General features: G+C 43.4%; 1 protein-coding gene across 6 annotated transcripts in view; it reads right to left on the bottom strand.

Annotated features, from left to right (window-relative positions):
- Nucleotides 1-20253, bottom strand: part of Auts2 (activator of transcription and developmental regulator AUTS2) — a 1279269-nt gene that overhangs the window by 1200621 nt on the left and 58395 nt on the right. The window lies entirely within an intron of this gene.

Genomic DNA, 20253 nt, shown 5'->3' with positions numbered 1-20253 from the left:
TGACTAGGTGAGTATGTATTTCTGTTGTTCAGATGCTGCACCCCAGATTCCCGCAGACATAATCCCGCAAGCAGGCTCTTGCTTCAAGTGCCACACAATCTAATAGGTGACCTCGTCTTATTACCCGAAAGACGTTATCACTATCTGGACAGTCAGAGCAGCTGAGCTGTAGCATAACCCTTCGCACTGAGCAGTACGAAGCTTATCTTTTAAAGTATCCTTCAGTGGGGTTCAAACACTGCCATTATCTGGCATTTCTATGAACCCACACAGTGGGGTGAGAGGGAAAGGATCAGAGGAGGGGAAAGACATTTTAGTTGCTGAAGAGCATTAAGGTGATGACACGTGTAAAGTGGGGTGGGAGGAGTGACAAAATGCAAGTCTCTGCATTTAAGGAATAACAGCTATGCAGAGTGATACACAGTGCACTTTACTGGCAAAGCCACATCTCATTTTGCCAATGGTAGAATTAAGGCCCAGTAAAGTGTCTCAGTAAAGGGTTCTACCTCAAGCAAATAGAGACCATTCATTCAAGCATTCCTATCTCCTCCCCCTTTGATTCCATATTTAACAACTGTCCTATCACCTAAAACAAACCATAGAATTTAATGTCAATGATTCCATAGTCTGCCCTGGCCAGCTCCTCCTAATCTCAGGAAGGCAAGTACTATGTCACCACTACAATGAAGTCAGTGAGAGAAAAGGGTATAATAGATTGATTCACACCACACCGTTCCATTACCCTTCTCTACATGACAATCATGACAATTTTTTTGTTTGTTTTGTTTTGTTTTCCGAGGTAGGGTCTCACTCTAGCCCAGGCAGACCTGGAATTCACTATGTATTCTCAGGGTGGCCTCGAGATCACAGCGATCCTCATACCTCTGCCTCCTGAGTGCTGGGATTAAAGGTGTGCATCACCACGCCTGGCTAATCATGACAATTTTGATGGGTGACCAGTGTTAGGCCATAGAGGATGTTCCTGTGAGACAGATGCTAGGCTGGAAATGGAAGGAGTCACATCTCATCTGCAATCCTTTTCTTATCCCAGGTACAGTATGTGAGTGGATGTGGGTGTGTGTGTGTGGGGGGGGTGACAGCCTGAGTGGTGGGATAACAGGACCAGCTAAAGCCCTGATTTATAACCTTATAACCCTATATAGTACCTTTTCTTAATTTTTCAGTATGTGTACGCATGTGTACATGTGAGCATGGATGTGCATGCTGAGGTCAGAGGACAACTTTCCCGGGCTGAGCATCACCTTCTTCCTCATTTGAGGCAGAGTTGTTCAGTACTGTATTTCTCAGGCTACTTAGTCTATGAGTTCTAGAAAATTCTCCTGTGTCTCGCTCTTATCTGGCCATAGTGCTAGGATTACAGACGCCCACTACAGCTTCTAGCTTTTACATGGACTCTGGGGATCTGAACTCAGATACTCAGGCTTGCATGGCAAGCACCTTATGCACTGAGCCATCACCTCAGCCTTCCCGTGCCTTTTCCTAGACCTACTAATGACAGTCCTATACACCCTCCACCCCAGCAGGCTTTGACTTAAACTTCCCTCTCCTTAAGAGGTTATAAAAAGTGAGGAATTCCTGTTTTTCTAACAATTAGTGTTTTTTTTTGTTTTTTTTTTGTTTTTGGTTTTTTAAGGTAGGGTCTCACTCTAGTCCAGGCTGTTTACCTCCGCCTCCTGAGTGCTGCAATTAAAGGCATACGCCACCACACTCAGTGTCTTAGTGATAACTGATTGATGAGAATTTTGTTCCTAGTAAAATGAATCTGTGTGCTTCCTGTTATTTCAATGTATTTGTTTTAAACATTATAAAGAAGAATCAGAAGTTACTTCAACATAAAATAATCTCAGGACTTCCTAATAAGATCTCTGCAATTTTATCTTAGCATTAGTGTTCTGAGGTACCAACTTCCTTTGGATTTATATTTATTTTTTAATTTTTACAACAGCACTTTATTCAAAGATTATGGTACTAGAGATTTGAACCCAGGGCTTTACACATGCCCAGCAAGCACTCTACCTCTGAGCTATATCTCATCCTTTTTTCTATTTTAAAATAGGTAAATTGCTAGATTGACCAGGCTGGCCTTTAACTCCCTTTGTAGCACAGGAAGGCCTTAAAATTACAATCTTTCTGCCTCGGCTTCCAAAAAAGTAGGATTACAGGCCTTACTTTTTAGAATTTTTTAAAAACGTGATTGTGAACTTTACTGTATGAACATATTGGTCATATTCCCATCAGGTTATACTCTTATGGTCCCTTTCCCCTCCCCCTCACACCCCATTCCACTGAGGGCCCTCCTCAGTGGGACCAGTAGTAATATTATAGGGTCACGTTCCTACCACTGACCACATTAGAATCTGCCTGAGACCCTTCCCCAACTGCAAGCGGCTATTGTCAATAAAGAAAAATCCATTAAAGTCTATTTTGACACCTCCCCAGGTCAGAACAACCAGGTCTTGCTTGGGAGCAGGAAGGAGAGGGGATGGATCACACACGGCACAAGGCTCACCACAGGCAGGACCTCTGGCCCGTGGGCCTTCTTTGTGGCGGCAGGCACACTGAGCACGTTCCACTACCTGCCATGTTTTTTTACTGGAACAAGCAGCCACTCTGAAAACCACAGCAGTATCACCACAGTTAATGTAAAATATTAATGTCTCATTTGTTCAACAGTTTTGTGGAAATTAAAACTTTTAGGTTAATCATATACTGAACAATTTTAATTAAAACAGTTATAAAACAATTAATCCACAAGAGCTAGCTTGGATCCTTGCCAGCCTTGTTGGTTTAATGCATGGAGGCAAAACTCATTTTTTTCCCTTTTGACTTAATGAATGCTAATATGTGACACAAAATATGCATACTAAGCTCCTGTTACAGTTGGTCCATCTGGCTTTTCTTGCATTCTCTATTTGTCATTTTTCTTTGATAGAAAAATTGAAGACGAGCTCTCTGCATTAGAAATGATAATGACACCCATGTGCTGGGCTTCATTTAAAACTGTTCTTTATAAAAATCTTCCAGGTTGAAAATGAATGCCTCAAGTACCCTCTTTTTTCTAGTACAGGGCTGAGAGCAAAAGGAAAGACAGACCACAGACCATTTTGGCCTTGAATCTCAACTGTAGTGTAAGTTAACACTGCCTTTCACCATCATTACCAAAGGTTATTTTCGTCCCAAGTATGCTACAAAGGCATGGAGGGATGGACTATGAATTTAAATAACGAAGACAAATCCTCAAGTATTTCAATTTGTTCCACGTGACAAATATGTTTGATTCATTTGGGGAGCTATTTGTTTGGCAAAGTAAGCACAATTCAAACCCTCCGCTGACTACTTAAATGCATGTAAAGTTATCTGTTTAGCTCAAGCTAAGAAACCTGTTATTTCCAATAAGGCAGCTTAAGAATAGCATTGTGTCTGATCAAGATATCCTCAGATTGGGTTTCCAGGCAAGAGCCCCCAGAAAGCATATTAATCTATTAGCTTCCACTACAGTACACCTTTTCCATCCAGCTGAGCCTTACCACTAATCTGAATATCCCAGGCCCAGCAGTTTGCCAAGCTCTGAAATACAGAAAGTACACGTGATTGAAGCCTTGTGAGTAAGAGTCCAAGTGTGTGTGCCCACTTCACCTCAGCTTCCAATTCAGATGTAAGCAACTATACCAAATCCTATTAGAGCTAAAGGAATGAGTTCAATGTAATTCAGCCTCAAATGGTGAAAATGATTCCTGGCATAATTATGTTAGCTTGTACCTTCGCATCTGGTGCACATCTTATGATCTCTGGTTAGGCACATCACATGTGAAGATGTGAGCCCATAAAAGGTATTAGACTCCCCTCAAAGGCACCTCTTACTCAAGCCAAATTTTTAATTTAAAAAAAAAGTCTTCATTCATTTATGCTAAACAGCAGTTATAATACAAAGCTTACCGATTTAACCCCAATATATCAACCACAACACTGTGAATTCAAAGGTTCCCTCATCAAAGTAGCAGAGCACAAAGTTGTTTGACAACAGGAATACCAGCCTGGTCAAGGGAATAGTAAAATAAATACTAACATTGAAAAACCTTATTCTTGGGCTGGAGAGATGGCTTAGTGGTTAAGCGCTTGCCTGTGAAGCCTAAGGACCCTGGTTCGAGGCTCGGTTCCCCAGGACCCACATTAGCCAGATGCACAAGGGGGCGCACGCGTCTGGAGTTCGTTTGCAGGGGCTGGAGGCCCTGGCGCGCCCATTCTGTCTCTCTCTCTCTGCATTTCTCTCTGTGTCTGTCTCTCTCAAATAGATAAATTAAAAAATTTAAAAAAAAACAAGAAAAACCTTATTCTGAACAGACAGGCTTAAAGCGCAGGCAGTCCATCATCTGTATCCAATCAGTTAGTACAAAAAAGAAAACATTTTTATAGTAATTTGTTCTAATATATTTTCTAATCACAACCATTTAATAATGTCCCCTGCTAAAAAAAAAAAAAAAAAAATGTTTTTCTGGCATGCACGCATTCTGGTAAAGGGCCCTCACTGCCAACAGCAAGGCTGAGAACACACCTAGAGCCAGAAAAGTCATGTTCAAGAACATCCCTGCCCCTTGCAATCAATGGCTGATCCATCTAGGAAGCAACTATTTTCAAATGATTCTAGATTTATTTTCACATCACCTACAAAATACTAAAAGGTCAAATCAACCATTAATTGGAAAACAAAGCATAAGTTCCAATGTCTTTGATTTTTTACCCGATGGGTTTTCTTTCAAAGGAGAGAGCTGAGTATAAAGGTGCAGGTCTTAATTATAGCTAAGTCAAGGCAAGCATGGGTTACAGAGTTCAAGACTAGCCTGGACACCTTAAGAGAGAATGTCCTAAACTAAAATTTAAAAATGAAAAAGGGAAAAACAAGGCTGGGCTCAGTGGTGTAACATTAGTACCTAGCTTGTGCAAGGCCCTAGAGCTCAATCCCAAAAGGAGAAGGACACACACACACACACACACACACACACACACACACACACACGAGGGTAGATGGGAGGGGAAGAGACAGGAATAAGAAGTTCACGTTGGCAGTGGGAAGGGAAGCAATACTGGCATAAGAACAAGATAAAAGGAGCAAATAAAGAAGAAAAATTACCTTCTCTGAAAGTCCTGGGAAAGCATTTCAAATCACTGCAATTACAGCTGCCCAGGAGATGTCCCCTTCCCTCACATCCATGACGTATTGTCTCCTGGTCCTCTGGCTATTCCCAGTTAACATAACTCAGCTGGGGAAAGGCCCTGTCACACCACTGTGAGAAGTAAACAGCAAAGACAGAACCCAGAATGTCTTCTGCGCAGAACACACAAACATGCACAGCACTGCAGCATGTTTTTGTAAGCCCCACAGGCGTCCCTCTGCATAGTCTAGGATATAAAATTCCTAATCCACCAGGCATGGTGGTGCACGCCTTTAATCCCAGCACTGGGGAGGCAGAAGTAAAAGGATGGCTGTTAGAGGCCAGCCTAAGGCTGCATAATAAATTCTGGGTCAGCGGGTCTATAGCGAGACCCTGCCTCGAAAACCAAAAAAGAAAAAAAGAATCCTAGTTCATCCTAAATTGTGGAATACTGCCTTCATGAGAACCTAAACCCTAAAACAGGAGTTCCAGGCTTTTAGAAAGAACTTTTATTTCTTTGATTGAAGGCCTTAGGCCCCAGAGATTTAAAAGCGGAATCAATACTGGGATGCAGCTCATTTGTGAAATGTCTAGGTTCTGTCCCTAGCTCCCTAGCACCTACAAAAAAAAAAGAGAGAGAGAGAGAGAGACAGGAGCATCACAACAGTATCAGATCAGTTACTAAACCAGATAAATTCATAGTCAATTTGTACAGATGGGTTATATGAGAAGCACCATGCACACCAGGTGGTCTAATACTGAGTGGCACCTGCATGGGCAGGCCCTAGGGAAGAGCTGACAGCCAGGGCCTGCTGCAGTGGAAAAGGCTTCAAACACTGCCCCGCCTCCTGCAACTTCCTTAGTTTACGAAATAGGAAACTGTGGGAAAGATGGACTTTGTATTTTCAAATGATACCCATTATGGTGTTCTCTCCTAACATTTCTTGCTAACCTAACTTAGTTTTCTTCCAAATTTTCAATATTTTGATAAAGCAAGTTCACCTTCAAGAAGATACCTTTTCAGTCTTTGTGACTCACTAATCAATCTTTTCAGGCATTCATCTGCTCACCTCTAACCCCTCTCAATGTTCTGAGGTCAAAAAACATAAGCTGAGCAGGGCATGGTGGCGCACGCCTCTAATCCCAGCACTTGGGAGGCAGAGGTAGGAGGATCACCGTGAGTTCAAGGCCACCCTGAGACTCCATAGTGAATTCTAGGTCAGCCTTGGATAGAGCAAGACCCTAACTTGAAAAAAAAAAAAAAAAAACAAAAAAGGGGAGAAAAAACATAGGCTGCTTGTACAGACATCTCTCCAGACTGACTAGCACTACTTATAGACAGAGGCAAGAGCCTTCCCAACAACCTCTTCATTGCTGGGCTCCTCCTTCGTCAGCTGCTGGAGATGGCAGGCTTTCCACTTCCCACTGTTATAAGGAGGCCAACAACTGCTGTCTGCATCTGCACAACTGAGGTTAAAAAGTGAAAATGGACCAGGGGATGAGGGGGAATGGGGAGATGGCTCAGTGGTTAAAGGCACTTGTTTGCAAAGCCTAACAGCCCAGGTTCAATTCCTAAATATCCACATGAAGCCAGATGCTCAAAGTGGTGCATGTATCTGGAGTTCATTTGCAGTAGGAGGAAGCCCTGGCATGCCCATCCCATTCATATTATCTCCTTCCTCAACCCTCTCTTCCTGCTTGCAAAAATTTTTAAGTGAAAATGGAGAGACTAGGGAGATGGCTCAGGAGGTAAGAGCACTTGCCAAAATGCATGAGGGCCTGAAATCACCTGAGTTCAATTTCCCAGAACCCACTTAAAACACAGCTGGGTATGGCCACTCACATTTGTAACCCCAGTCCTGCGGGGCAGAGGGAAAAATGACTGGGTTCAGGAAAACCACAAAGCAGCATTCAGAGAGAGGCTCCTTCTCTAGGAGACAGTCAGATGGGTGACAAAGGAATGACACCCAACATTCTCCTCTGGCCTCATCATGCTGCACATACAGAAGCACACACCACACACACTGACAGCACCTGTTCCAGGCCAATGTCTCACTGACATTACAGAACCACCCCTACAAATAAGTGTGCTTTAAATTGACCTCCTCTATCTAGAACCTGCACCCTGGGAAATCAGGAGTAGCTACTCTCCATCCCCGATATATTCTACCTCTCGACTCTTCTTAGATTTTGCTTTCACTGTTGTTGTTTCCCTCTCCTAAAGGCTGCCTGCATCACATCCACAAGTGAGCGTATTAAAAATAAGTAACTGGCAAACATGGAAAGTTGAAAGGTGGTGTGACTGACAACTTGGTGGTGTATATGATGTAAGCAGCTATAGAAAGCCCCAGGGGCACCAATCATGTAGGCACAAAAGGAAAGCGGTGGGCCAGGGTGGAAAATGAGTACAAAACACAGTCATCTTTGAACACTGCCAAAAAATCACCCAGCAGATCCCAAGGAATGTGGAAGCTCTCAAGACCAGAATGTTTTTCAGAATCCTCAAAGAACAAGACGAGGAAGGAAAGGGTATAGACCACCAACAACAAACCAAACCTAAACTTCCAAATGGGTCAAAGTTATTGATTTGTTAAATAGTTTTGTTATAGCCTTTATATCTCCAACCTAAAGTCCCTCCATAGTGAGCAGTAGAGTCGAGTTTGTATTGATAGAAACAGTTCATATCTGAGGAGACAGGAGGAACTCACTAATCAAAGAGAGCAAAGTGATAGATCAAAAAAGGAAGTAAGAGGACAGAGAGATGGCTCTGGTTCAGTGTGCTTGTTCTGCAAACCTGCCAATCAGAGTTCAGACCCCCGATGCCCACGTGAAGCTGGACGCACAGTGCATGTGTAATCCCAATGCACCTATAGCAATGGTAGGTGGTGGAGTCAGAGAAACTTGAAGCTCACAGGTCAGCTAGTCTGGCCTTCCAAGTGGCAAACAAGAAAGACCCTGTCTGAAACAAGGTGGAAGAAGAGGACCAACACCCCAAGTTTGCCCTTCTGACCTCCATATACACATTGCTGTATGTGCACTCTTACACACAGAGACACACCCACACATGCATGTGTGCAAGAGAGAAGGAGGAGAAAAGTAAATGGTTGACTCCAGAAATGGAAGGGGATTTATGCTGACAAAATGGTGAAAGTCTGGCTGTGTTTATGCATTTTATGATAAAATCTTCAGGAAACTACTAAAGGAGCAGAATAACAAAAGCAATACAAGAGCTGGAGTCACACAAATTACAGCCTGAAACTTGGCTCTAGGGCTAACTTTCTTTTTTTATTTATCTATTTATGATAGAGATAGATGAGAGAGAGAACGAATGGATGTGTTAGGGCCTCTAGTTACTCAAACAAACTCCAGACAAATGTGCCATATGCATTTGGCTTCTGTGGGATCTGGAAAATCAAACTTAGGTCCTTAAACTTCACAGGCAAGTGTCTTAACCACTAAGCCATCTCCCCAGCCCTGAGAGGCTAACTAAAACCTCAGAGAAGCCAGTTTGACCTATGTCTCAGTTTTCACAACCATAAAATTAGGATGTCATGATGCAAGACTGTGGTAAAGCTGGCTAAAAGTACACAGTATCCATGGTGTGGCTACACAGTGCCTTATGAAGTAATTACTTAAGAAAAAGATGGGGGGAATCACACTCCCTAAAGGATGCCATAGGAACATGCAGACAAATCTTAATTATTTGATCTTACGCTCACATAAAAGGTCAGCCCTGTATTCCTTTGTTGTAAACATCTCCTACCTTTTCATAATTCTCCTTGTGGACAAACCCCTTCATTTTCTCAAAACCTGTCAACTAGATAATGAGTATTGCAACTTAACAATTATTTCTAAGTTACCAATTTCCTACTTCCTTACTAAATATATTAATGTCCTCTAATCCTATGCATTATATTTATGGCTTTGGTCATTTTAATGATATATCTCAAAAAGTCACACTTCAGGGTCATTGTTTTGTTTTATGTAAGAACATTAATGTTTTAAAAATAAACTTTATATCTCATCTGTGTTCCTTGAAGCATATTCCTTAATGTCCATTGGAAGTGAGTACATAAAAAGGGACCATAGCTTAATTCACTAAACAATCTCAGAGTGGTCCTCAAAGGCAACACTGTTTGCATTCGGTAATTGCTATCAGTCTCTGCAATGTTTGCTTTTGAAACCATGCATTTGTTATTTTTAAATATATATATACACACACACATATATATAGATATATATTTTTTTTTTCCTGGTAATGAACTAAAGAGCCCACAAAGAAAGATACTGATGTATACAAGAAATGGTGGGTGACATAGACTAGGCAAAAGTTTACTTGTAAATATTTCTAGGTTTATAGGAATTCTCTTTCAGTAGAAAGGCCTTAAAAAGAAAAACAATGAATCTATGATGAGTCCTGACATGGAATAATGAGTCAGAAGAATTGCCACAAGATCAAGTCTAGCTTAGGCTATAGATTTAGACCCTGTCTCAATATGAATGAATGAATGAATGAACAAATGAATAACAAAAATAAAGTGGGGTGGAGAGATGGCCCAGTGGTTAACGTGCTTGTCTGTGATGCCTAAGGACCAGGTTCCATCCCCTAGTACCTACATAAAGCTACATGCACAAAGTGGTCCATGTACCTGGAGTTCATCTGCAGTAGCTGGAAGTCCTGGCATGCCCTTTCACTCTCTGCCCCTCCCTTTCTCCCAACTCTCTCTCTCTCCCCCTCTCTCTGCCTCTCCCTCCTTAAAAATTAATGAATAAAATATAAAGAAATAAATAAAATAAAAAGTAAAATAAGGAGCTGTAGAGACAGCTTAGCAGTTAAGATACTTGCCTGAAAAGCCAAAGGACCAAGGTTCAATTCCCCAGTGTCCACATAAGCCAGATGCACAAGGTGGTGCATGCATCTGGAGTTCGTTTGCAGTAGATAGAGGCCCCGGCATGCCCATTCTCTCTCTCTCTCTCGAATCAGTAAAAATAAAATACTTTTAAAAAGTAAAATGAAGCCAGGCATGGTGGCGCACGCCTTTAATCCCAGCACTCGGGAAGCAGAGGTAGGAGGATTGCCGTGAGTTCGAGGCCACCCTGAGACTACATAGTGAATTCCAGGTCAGCCTGAGCCAGAGTGAGACCCTACCTCGAAAACCCAAAAAAAAAAATAAATAAATAAAATAAAAGGTAAAATGAAATTGAAAACTAAAGAATTCATAAATTTCATTTATTTACAAAGTGCTGGGAAGAGAACTCAGGGCTTTATGCTTGTTAGTCAAGTACTCTACCACTGAGACACATCACTCAGACCCAGGATGTTCCCTTACTGTGTGACTCCACAGTAAAGCCAGTTTTTAACCTCTGTGTGCCTCTTGGTGTTTCTGCACCCCATTAAATAGGTTCATAACCTAGCAAGTTAATAAATATTAACAGAACTCTTCACACGTAAGTTAAATTCCTGAGAAGAGAAATACTAAATAACCACATTGCTATAAGAACTAAACCAGCACCACAAAAATACATAACAAGAGAAACAGACTTAGCAGTCATCCGTGTTATATTCATGGAACCCTTGTAGGATCAGTACTTCATGCAGAAGCTCAGCTTTGTATCTGAAATAATTCAAATAATATGCACTTACTATACACTATATAAAAAGAAAGGGATAGTCAAAGTATTTTTGAAAAGTGCCAGATAGTAAATATTTTAGGTGGTTCAGACCATATGGTCTCCGTTGCAAAGACTCAATTCTGCTGTTGTAGCATAAAATGCAGCCAAGGAAAATAACATAAATGAATGGGTATGGCTCTGTTCCAATATAACTTTAGTTATGAATACTGGAATTTAAACTCTACATAATGTCTATGAGTAATGAAAGGCTTCCTTTGATTTTATTTAAACTATTTAAGAATGTCAAAATTGTTCTTAACTTAGGAAAACAAGTAATGGCTAGCTAGGTTTGGCCTGTGGTCCATTGTTTACCAATCCCTGTACCTAAAAGGAATACAGTCATTTGGGCAGTTGTCAAGCATACTTAGACAATCTCTCTACCTTCTAAGATAAAACAATTATACCAGGAATATGTGATTTATGCTGAGAAGAAAGTGTGCCTAATGTAACAGGAGACAGAGATAGATCAATTAGGGAAATCTCTCTTAAATGAGCAATGTAGTCTTCCTAATAAAGCAATTCTGACTATTTTATAACAATGCTAATTCAGAGGCTGGGGAAACGACTTAAAGGGTAAATGCACTTACCTTGTCATGCAAGTGTGAGAGCCTGGGAATGCCTGAATTTGATTCCCTGGCACTCATGTAAAAAAGAAAAAAAAAAAAAAAAAAAAAAAACGCTGGCCATGGCTACACACATCTGTAATCCTCGTCCTATGGGAAACAAACAGGAGAACTGCTGGGGCTCACTGATCAGTCTGACCGGAAAAGGCAGCTCTAGGTTCAGAGCGAGACTCCACCTCAAGGAAGTTAAGTGGAAGAGCAATAGAGGAGGACACCTAACTTTTTCCTCTGGCTTCTGCTTGTGTGCACAAAACACATGCATACACTAAACACATACCATATATACTACATGCACACATGAAAAAAAGAAAACCTTCATAAAGGAAATGGAACTTTAAAAATATATAACCTTCCCCACCCACATCTGCTAAGACTTCATTGGAACGTGCCTGGGTGTGTTTTTGGAACATAGTTTTTAATTATCATTCCAGAACAAGACCTCCAGCAAAATCCATTCACCAATGATGTGCCAGTAAGCAAGCACATCCCAGGTGTAGCCAACAAAAACTCGAGGGCAAGTCCACAGGTCTGGCCTGTTTATTTCTCCCAAGTTCCTTAGCTGTGAAGTTCTCCAGTACTCCTGTGTAGAAAGAATCAAATACTCCCATCCCAGTAAAGGTCAATAGTATCATCAGCCTGCCCAACACCTCAGCTATTTCCCTACACCACACTAGTTGGGCTATTCAAATTGTGTTTATGAGAGGGTCAACTCCAATCAACACTAGGTTTTATCTGCATTTGGAGATGCTCAGGCAGATTTATTTTAATTACCTCAGAACAAGTAAAGCTTGGATCTTGAGATTTAATTGTCACAACTGTCTGCCCGGATGTTTTGTTCTGAGGGGAAGCTGAGGGAGCCAGGAACCAACCTGACATCATCAGCTGAGTATTTAATTAAAGCAGGATGAACGGGAGGCAGGCTGGAGAGGGCAGTGGGTCAGCCTTCCTGCACCACTCGTGAAAATGTACTGGCTCAGGGGGCAACCTTCCCATTTATTTGGTAGAAGGCCATCTTTTCTGAAGTCCAGGCAGTTGAGCCATGTAGTCAGAGCCCTTGACTTCTCCAAGAGCTCTGATGTTACATGAAAGGAGAATCCACAGCTGCCAACTCCTAACATCAGAGAGGAGACAGCCCTCTTAGAAAAAAATAAACTCCCAAAACAATTACTTATGTCCATGGTAGCCTGAAGCTGGGTTTGCAATGGACCCAACATTAAATCCAGGCATTCAAGAAGGTTATCCCACTTTTAAAAAAAAGTGGGGGGGGGTGTGGAGAGATGGCTTAACAGTTAAGGCACTTGCTTACAAAGCTGAAGGACCCATGTTTGACTCTCTGCAGGTCCCACATAAGCCAGATGCACAAAGGTAAGCTAAGCACAAGGTCACACATGCCCACTAGGTGGCACAAGCATCTGGCGTTCAATTGCAGTGGCTGAGACCCTGGCACACCATCTCAATCTCTCTCTCTCTGTCTCACTTGCTCTAAAATTTAAAATTTTTAAAATTACAGAAAAATTAAGCAAACCCAAGATCTGATGCTTCATCTCTTCCTCAGTTTCCTCCTACCATACCCCTCACCCCAAGATATATGTCATCTAAAGTCACGGAGGACAGAAGGTTGTCACTGTCTCCTTCACCTGGTGAAGCCTGAAGCTGTATCTTGTTATGCTCGGTAACTAAGTCAAAGAATAGGAAGCACTCCTAGGTCAACATGGTCTACGTGCTTGTGTGAATTGTGTAAGTCTGCTTGTGGAGGGGGGTTGCAGTGCTTGTGTGAATTTGCTTGTGGGGGTGTTGCACTGCTTATGTGGGGGGGTTGCAGTGATTATGTGAATATGCTTGTGGGGGGGTGCAGTGCTTGTGTGATTATGCTTCTGTGGGGGGGTGTGCAGTAAGTGTGCAAGCGGAAGCCAGACAGTGATATTGAGAATATTCTTCTCTCTCTCCACCTTATTTTTTTCGATCTCTCACTAAACCTTGAGCTCACCTACTGGTCTAGACTAGCTAGTCACCAAGCCCAGAGATTCTCCTGTCTCTGCCTCCCCAGAGCTGCACCTGCTTTTACAAGGGTTCTTTCTGGGGATCTGAGCTCAGCTTACACAGTCAGAACTTTACTGGCTGAGCCTTTTCCCTAGCACTCATGGCCTGTGTCCTTTCTGTCTTGTTTTACTTTTTTGTTTGTATCTTTTTTTGAGACAGGGTTCATATAACCCAGAATAACCTTGAGCTCATGATATCATTAAAGATGTCCTTGAACCCTTGATCCTCCTTACTGCACATTCTGAGCACTGGGATTACATACATGCAATACCCTGCCCTGCTTTTTGTGGTTCTGGGGATCAGGCATAAGCCTTGGTGAATGCTGGGCAAGCACGCTACCAACTGAGCTACACCACAGAAAGCCCTGAAAGATGGGAAGAAATGTAAACAAAAGCAGCATGTTAAAATGCAAACAAAATTAGTAAACCCTAGATTAAAAACCGAGGAACCACAAGATAGGTCTTCTGTTGTATCGGGTTTTCTTCCTCAACAGAGACTGCCAGCTTAGCCAAGCAAGAGGTGTTAGAAACCCGAGCTTTGGAGGGAAACACTGGTCAAGAATTCATTTTGCTCTGGTGGCAGGCTCTTATTTCCCATGAGGCCTGTTCAGGAGATCTAGTGGTCAGCTGTGCAAGAGCTTATAATGGCTCTGAAATGAACTGGTGTCACTGCTATGGGCACCACAATGGCCAAGGAGCGGAGGGGCCATCTGTCAAAGCAGCTGGCAAGGAAATGGAATGGGAAAGACAAGGAGGGATATGACAGCAAAGAGTTCAGCCTAGCTGTAATTTAAGGTTTCAGTGACTGGTTTTTTGTTTTGCTTTGTTTTTATCTGTTTTTTGAGACAGGGTCTCACATAGTCCAGGCTGGCCTCAAACTCACTATATAGCGGTCTTTCAACTCCTGATTCTCCTGCCTCCACCTCCTGGAGGACTGGGATTACAGGCTCATGTCACCAGAGCTGGCTTAAAGGAACTCTAACAATGAAGAACTCATCATACCAGTAAAATTGTCAAAGCCCAGAACATGAGATGGAGAGATTGACTTTATTTGTGTCCCCATACTTCTCCTTCTCTGTCCAACTGGCAGGCCTGCTGGGGCCACCTATACCACAACAACCCAGGTAGCGAATGAAATAATGGTTGAAGGTTGGGATTAAGCTTGTGCTCCAACCACTTCTCCCAGACCAATGCCCAAGAGCCCAGGCCCTTCCCTGAGACAGAAGAACCCTCAAGACTAGATGAGTTAGTGCTACAGGTTTAGGGAGAGAGTGCTTCTGCTCAAGCATCTTCTCCCAGCCAATTCCCCAAAGGCCTAGGCCCTTCTATGAGGCACTCCCCACCCACATACACATTCCTTACACGGCAGGGAACATTCATGTATTCTCAATATCACATCTCAAGCCATCTATCTCCACCTCTGGCCAAAGAAGCCTGACGCTCCTCTTTGAATAGGTCAGGAAGGAATTCACCCAACTTTCCTTCTTCAAGATTATTCTACCCACCTCTGAGTGTTTCTCAAACTTTCTTTAGAGTATCAGCATCACCTGAAAAGCTGGGGGTATTGCGTTAGGGAGATGGCCTACTGGATAAAGTGCTTGCCACACAAGTTTGAGTATCTGAGGTCAGATCATCTGTAATCCCAATGCATGTATGGAAAGAAGGGAGGTGGAGACAGGAGCACCTGGGGTAAGCTCATGGGACAGTTAGCCTGGAAAACACAGCAGTGAACAATGAGAGGGGTGGAAGATGAATGATGTCCTCTGCCCTCCATGTGTGTTCTATAGCATATGTGCACCCGCATTCACATGCATACACACACATATACATATAAAATGAGGGTACAGCTTGGAAGTGGAGTGCTTGCCTAGCATATGACAAGCCCTAGTTTCCAATCCCAGTACTACAGAGAGAGAAGGGGAGGTGCTGAGAAGAAAAGTGATGAGGAGAAGGGAGAAGCTAGGAAGAAAAAGTCACCTGAAAGACTTGTTGAAACACAGACTGCTCAACCTCACTCCGAGAGTGTGTGCTCAGAGGGTCGTGAGTAGGATCCAAGAACCCGCAACGTGAATTCAGCCCCCAAAGGATGCTGACAGCCTCAGTCTGGGGACCATAATTTAAGAATCACTGCACTGAACTGAGAAAGAAAAAAAAAAAGAGGAAGTTGGGCAATTGTTGTTTTCAGCTTTTAAGAAAGTATGACATCCTCTAAATTAATATAGGGCCTGGAGCTTTTTATATGTACAAAACAGCTGCCAAAATCCTGAAGTGTTTGCTTTGCTGGAGAAGCAGCAGGCTGTGATTTTGCACTCAGCAACAAAGCAGGATTGCAGATTTTTTTTTTCATTAACTGGAGGATTTGCTTCATGTCTGTATTATTGTTTTACAGTTTCTAATTACTGGGCGGTGAGGTGCCAAACGGTCAACAAGCTCCCTGTTGTCATTCAGGTACACCAACGGAAGAGCCTTGTTTATGGGGCTGGTGGGGGACAGGCCTGCTGCCTGTGGACACTCACCTATTGCTGAGGCAGGAACACAAATTAGCTGCAGAAACACAACCTCTACCAATTAGCTAATCTTTCCCAAGCGGGGGCACTCATGGCCTTATTTCCTTATCAGGAGCCCTGCTATTTGCACAAACAGCTTGAAAAGCCCATCTCTAACATCTTTCCGTCTTTCCTTCAAGTGCAGCTGTCATCATCAAAGAGCGCCCAGAACACCACACTTAGTGAGTGAGCTGAAAGCATGAGGATAGTAAATGTATAGGCTGATGGACAGACAGGGAAAACCTCCCAGGGAGTAAGAGAGCTGTCAAGAGACTAGCTTTGCTGGCTGGGAGCACTCCACCTTTCCTTGGGCAGCTGGGCCTGGGCCTGGCCCTGCCAGATTTGAATCTGGATTCCAGCTGTGTACACAGTAGGAAGTTAACAACCTTCTGAACATCAATACCCTCACCTACATAATGAAGACAGGGATAGGTTATAAACTCTAATTGACCAGCTTGAGTAACAGTTAATTTAGCTTGGAATGGTGGTACACACTTTTAATCTAAGCACTTGGGAGGCAGAGGCAGGAGGATTGCTTTGAGTTCAGGGCCAGCCTGAGACTACATAGTGAAGTCCAGGTCAGCCTGGGCTATAGGGAGACCCTACCTCTTGAAAAACCAAAAATTGAATAAAATAGTTAACTGTAAGAACTGGAGAAATGGCCCAGTGGGTAAAGCACTTGCAACAAAAGCATGAGAACCTGAGCTCAGACCCTCCGCACCCACCTAAGTGCTCAGCAGGCATGGGGGCACATCTGTAATCCTAACACTCAGGAGACAGTGATCCTTGGGCTAGTTGGCTAGGCAGACTAGCCAAATGGGTAAGCCCTGGGCTTAAGTGAAAGATCCTGTCTCAATAAAAAGGTGGAGATCAGTCAAGGACAACACTCAACATCAACTTCTGGGCTCCACACACACATGCACACACATGCATTCACATATACATATGCAAAATAAGAGAATCTAGAGACTGAAACCTACCTTGAAAAACAAAAAAAAATAAGAGAATCTATGTAAAGTGTCACAGGGTTGGACACATTTTAAGTACTAAATACTCTTTTTAAAAGCAATACTTTACTTATTTGCAATGAGAGAAAGAGAGAATGGGTATGCCAGGGCCTCCAACCACTGCAAATAAACTCCAGATGCATGCACCAATTTGTGCAGCTGGTTTAATGTAGTTACTAGGGATTTGAACCTGGGCCACCAGGTTTTGCAAGCAAGGAATTATAATTGCTGAGCCATCTCTCCAGCCCCTAAATACTCTTGATATTATCACTATTATTTGTGAGGGTCTTGGTAGGACATGGAAGGGTCTGAGCCCTCCTTCTATTATATCATGGATAGGGGGATGGCTTCTCCTCTGCCCCAAAGGGAACAAGCAAAATTAGGAGCAGCTGGCATGAGAAAAGGGTTAAAGACTTTAAAAGAAAGGAGTAGAGTGAGGAGATGGCTCGGAGTTAAAGTGTCTGCTATGCAAGCCTGACAACTGGAGTTCAGAACCCACATAAAAGCCAAACAGTAACACACACATCTGTAATCCCAGCATGCCTGTGGAAGGTGGGAGGCAGAGACAGGAGAATTCCATAAACTCAAAGGCCAGCTAGGCTGGTGTACACAACTACAAACAGGAGAGACTTCGCCTCAAACAAGGGTGGAAGGTGAGGACCAACACCTGAGATTACTTCTGATCTCCATACACACACCCTGTCACCCATGTTCCAACACACAGCATACGCTAAAGAGGGGGAAATAAAAAAAGACAGGAGAAAGAGTGAACCTCTAATGAACTGGTGAATTCTTCCAGACAAATGGAGCAGGAAAAGCCAAGAAAGGAACAAGGGAGGGAGGAAAAAGCAGGCACTGTCACCAAGTTAACATCTCCTGTGATTCCAACACTCCTGAAAAGTATTAGCACAGAACACGGAAGCTTTATAAATTTCTTTACAACAGATCCACGCGTTTCCTTATTCAAATTCCCCTCGCAGCCTCCGCAGGTCTACATCTGCCTGAGCAGAAATGGTTTCAAAGACAGGGAAGCAAGAAGGCCATCTTCAAGCAGGAACAAGAGCCCAGGCTGATACAGACGAGGCGGCAGGCAGGGTGAGGCTTAGGTCTGAGGGACCACAGAAGTAAAGGTCGCAAGCACAAAGTCCTTCCAGCAGCTGCTGCCTAATAGAAGTAACTCTGAAAAATGGACAACCGAGAGCCAACAGAAGTAAAAGAGACTATTGCTACTCAAGGAGCCCAACCGCCCCCCCAAAACACTCTCCAATTGCATGAGCTTTTGCATGTACACACTGAGCATTAACATTATTCTTGCTACACTTAGGGAAAACTACACTTTGCCTTCGCCACTATGCTCTGAAACTCGAGAGTGAGAAGTGTTCTGTCAATGACCCTAGCTCTTGAAAATATAAGTGCTCTACAGGCAGAGAACACTGTACACTTGATATAGCAGAGTGCTGGAGAGAGGTATTATCTTTGTCCAATCGGCTAGTTAGGCTTTTCTTCCTAAAAGCATTAATCAATCATAACTGCTCCTCATGCTCATGCTCCCAGTCTGGCCCACACCTGAAGTGCTCTTTAGTCTCTGGAGGCAGGCAGGTGCAGAGCTACCCTACCGCAAAGGTTTCAAGGACTTGAGCTGAGGCTGGGGATGTGGCTCAGTTCACAGAAGGCTTGCCTAGCATGCACAGAGCCCTGGGTTCCGTTTCTCGCACCTCACGAGCCAGGCATGGTGGCGTACTTCCATAATCCCCGCACTTGGGAGGTGGAGGCAGCAGGATGAGAAATTCAAGGTCATCTTCAGCTACCTATCTAGCTTGAGGCCAACTCGGGCTACATGAGACTGTCTCAAGAAAAGAATGATAACTCACAGCGTGGCCTAATAAGAGGAACAGGCAGAGCACAAATGGGGACAAGGATAAGCTAATTGCCAGTAATTTCTCTAGAATCTGTCAAGACCACCACTCTTTATAGCACAGATGCCCCAAGGTCAGAGTGTCACCTAGGTCCCTTCAATGCAGGAGCCTTCTCACAAATGTCAGAAAGTACAGTTACACTACCCACAGCTCATTTTCTTTACGTATTTACTGATAACTTTTATGTATGTATATAGTGTATTCTGATCGTATTCACCCCCATTACCTTCTCTTGTCCTCCTCCCATTCCTGCTTAACCCTTTCTTCTTCCATATCTTTTCTTTTGTGACCTAGAATTTACTTGCTGTTGCTTGCATGAACATGGGTGGAGGGTTAGTTACTGCAGCATGCAGCATGGGCAGCTTACCAGGGAAATGCTCCCCTCCCCCAGGACCATTAACTGCCAATAGCTCCTCCTCAGGGAGGGATGAGCCCCCACCGCCCTTGCTGGCACACTGATGGGCCTGCTCTGGCGCAGGTCTTGTAAATAGCCACTGGGAGTGCCACAGCCATGTTATGTCTGGCAGCGAGTTCCACAGCGAGTTCCTCCTCTTCCTCAATGTTCCCTGAGCACGGCTCACCTTCTGTGTGGGAGCCATTTCACTCACAGGATCATCTCCTAGGAAAAGCACCATGAAACTTAAAGAAAATCCCTGTTCCTGTGGACCAAGCCAGAATGGAAGAGTCACCAGCAGACCTTGAAGTTGTCTCTATCAAACAAACTACTCTGGGCCAAGATTTCAGACAAATGTACCAGTATTTTCAGTTTCTCCAATCCTTACTGCAGACGTGATAAACATACATTAAAAACTACGCAGTCCAAATTTCTTGGTTTGGGGTTCCCCCCTTTTTTTCTGAAGCACATTAAATCTATAATAACGGCTGGGGAGGTGGCTCAGTGGATAAACACTGCTCAAGCCAGTACCCAAGCTCAATCCCCAGGCCCCACTTTAGAAAACAAAACTAGAAGCGGCAGCAGGCCTCTGTGATCCCAGCATGCTGACCCTGATGCTGATGGCAGGACGGGAGGCTCAGGGCAAGGACAGCAAAGAGAACAGCAAAGCAAGAACCCAGGGAGAGAAGCTGCCTCGAGGAAGGTGGACAGGCAAAGACTGACTCAAGAGCACTCCTGTGACCTCCACACAAACGCTGTGGCACACCTTCACCCACATCCGCATCCACACCATACTCACTAACAAGTGCACATATAAAATATTTTTTTAAAAAATCTATAATAAAATTTGACATAACTGATATGCCTTTGCAATACTTCTATCC

Source organism: Jaculus jaculus, chromosome 2, assembly GCF_020740685.1.
Source record: "Jaculus jaculus isolate mJacJac1 chromosome 2, mJacJac1.mat.Y.cur, whole genome shotgun sequence".
Taxonomy (NCBI): domain Eukaryota; kingdom Metazoa; phylum Chordata; class Mammalia; order Rodentia; family Dipodidae; genus Jaculus; species Jaculus jaculus.
The sequence above is the reverse complement of the archived record's forward strand: the minus strand, read 5'-3'. Positions and strand labels throughout refer to the sequence as shown.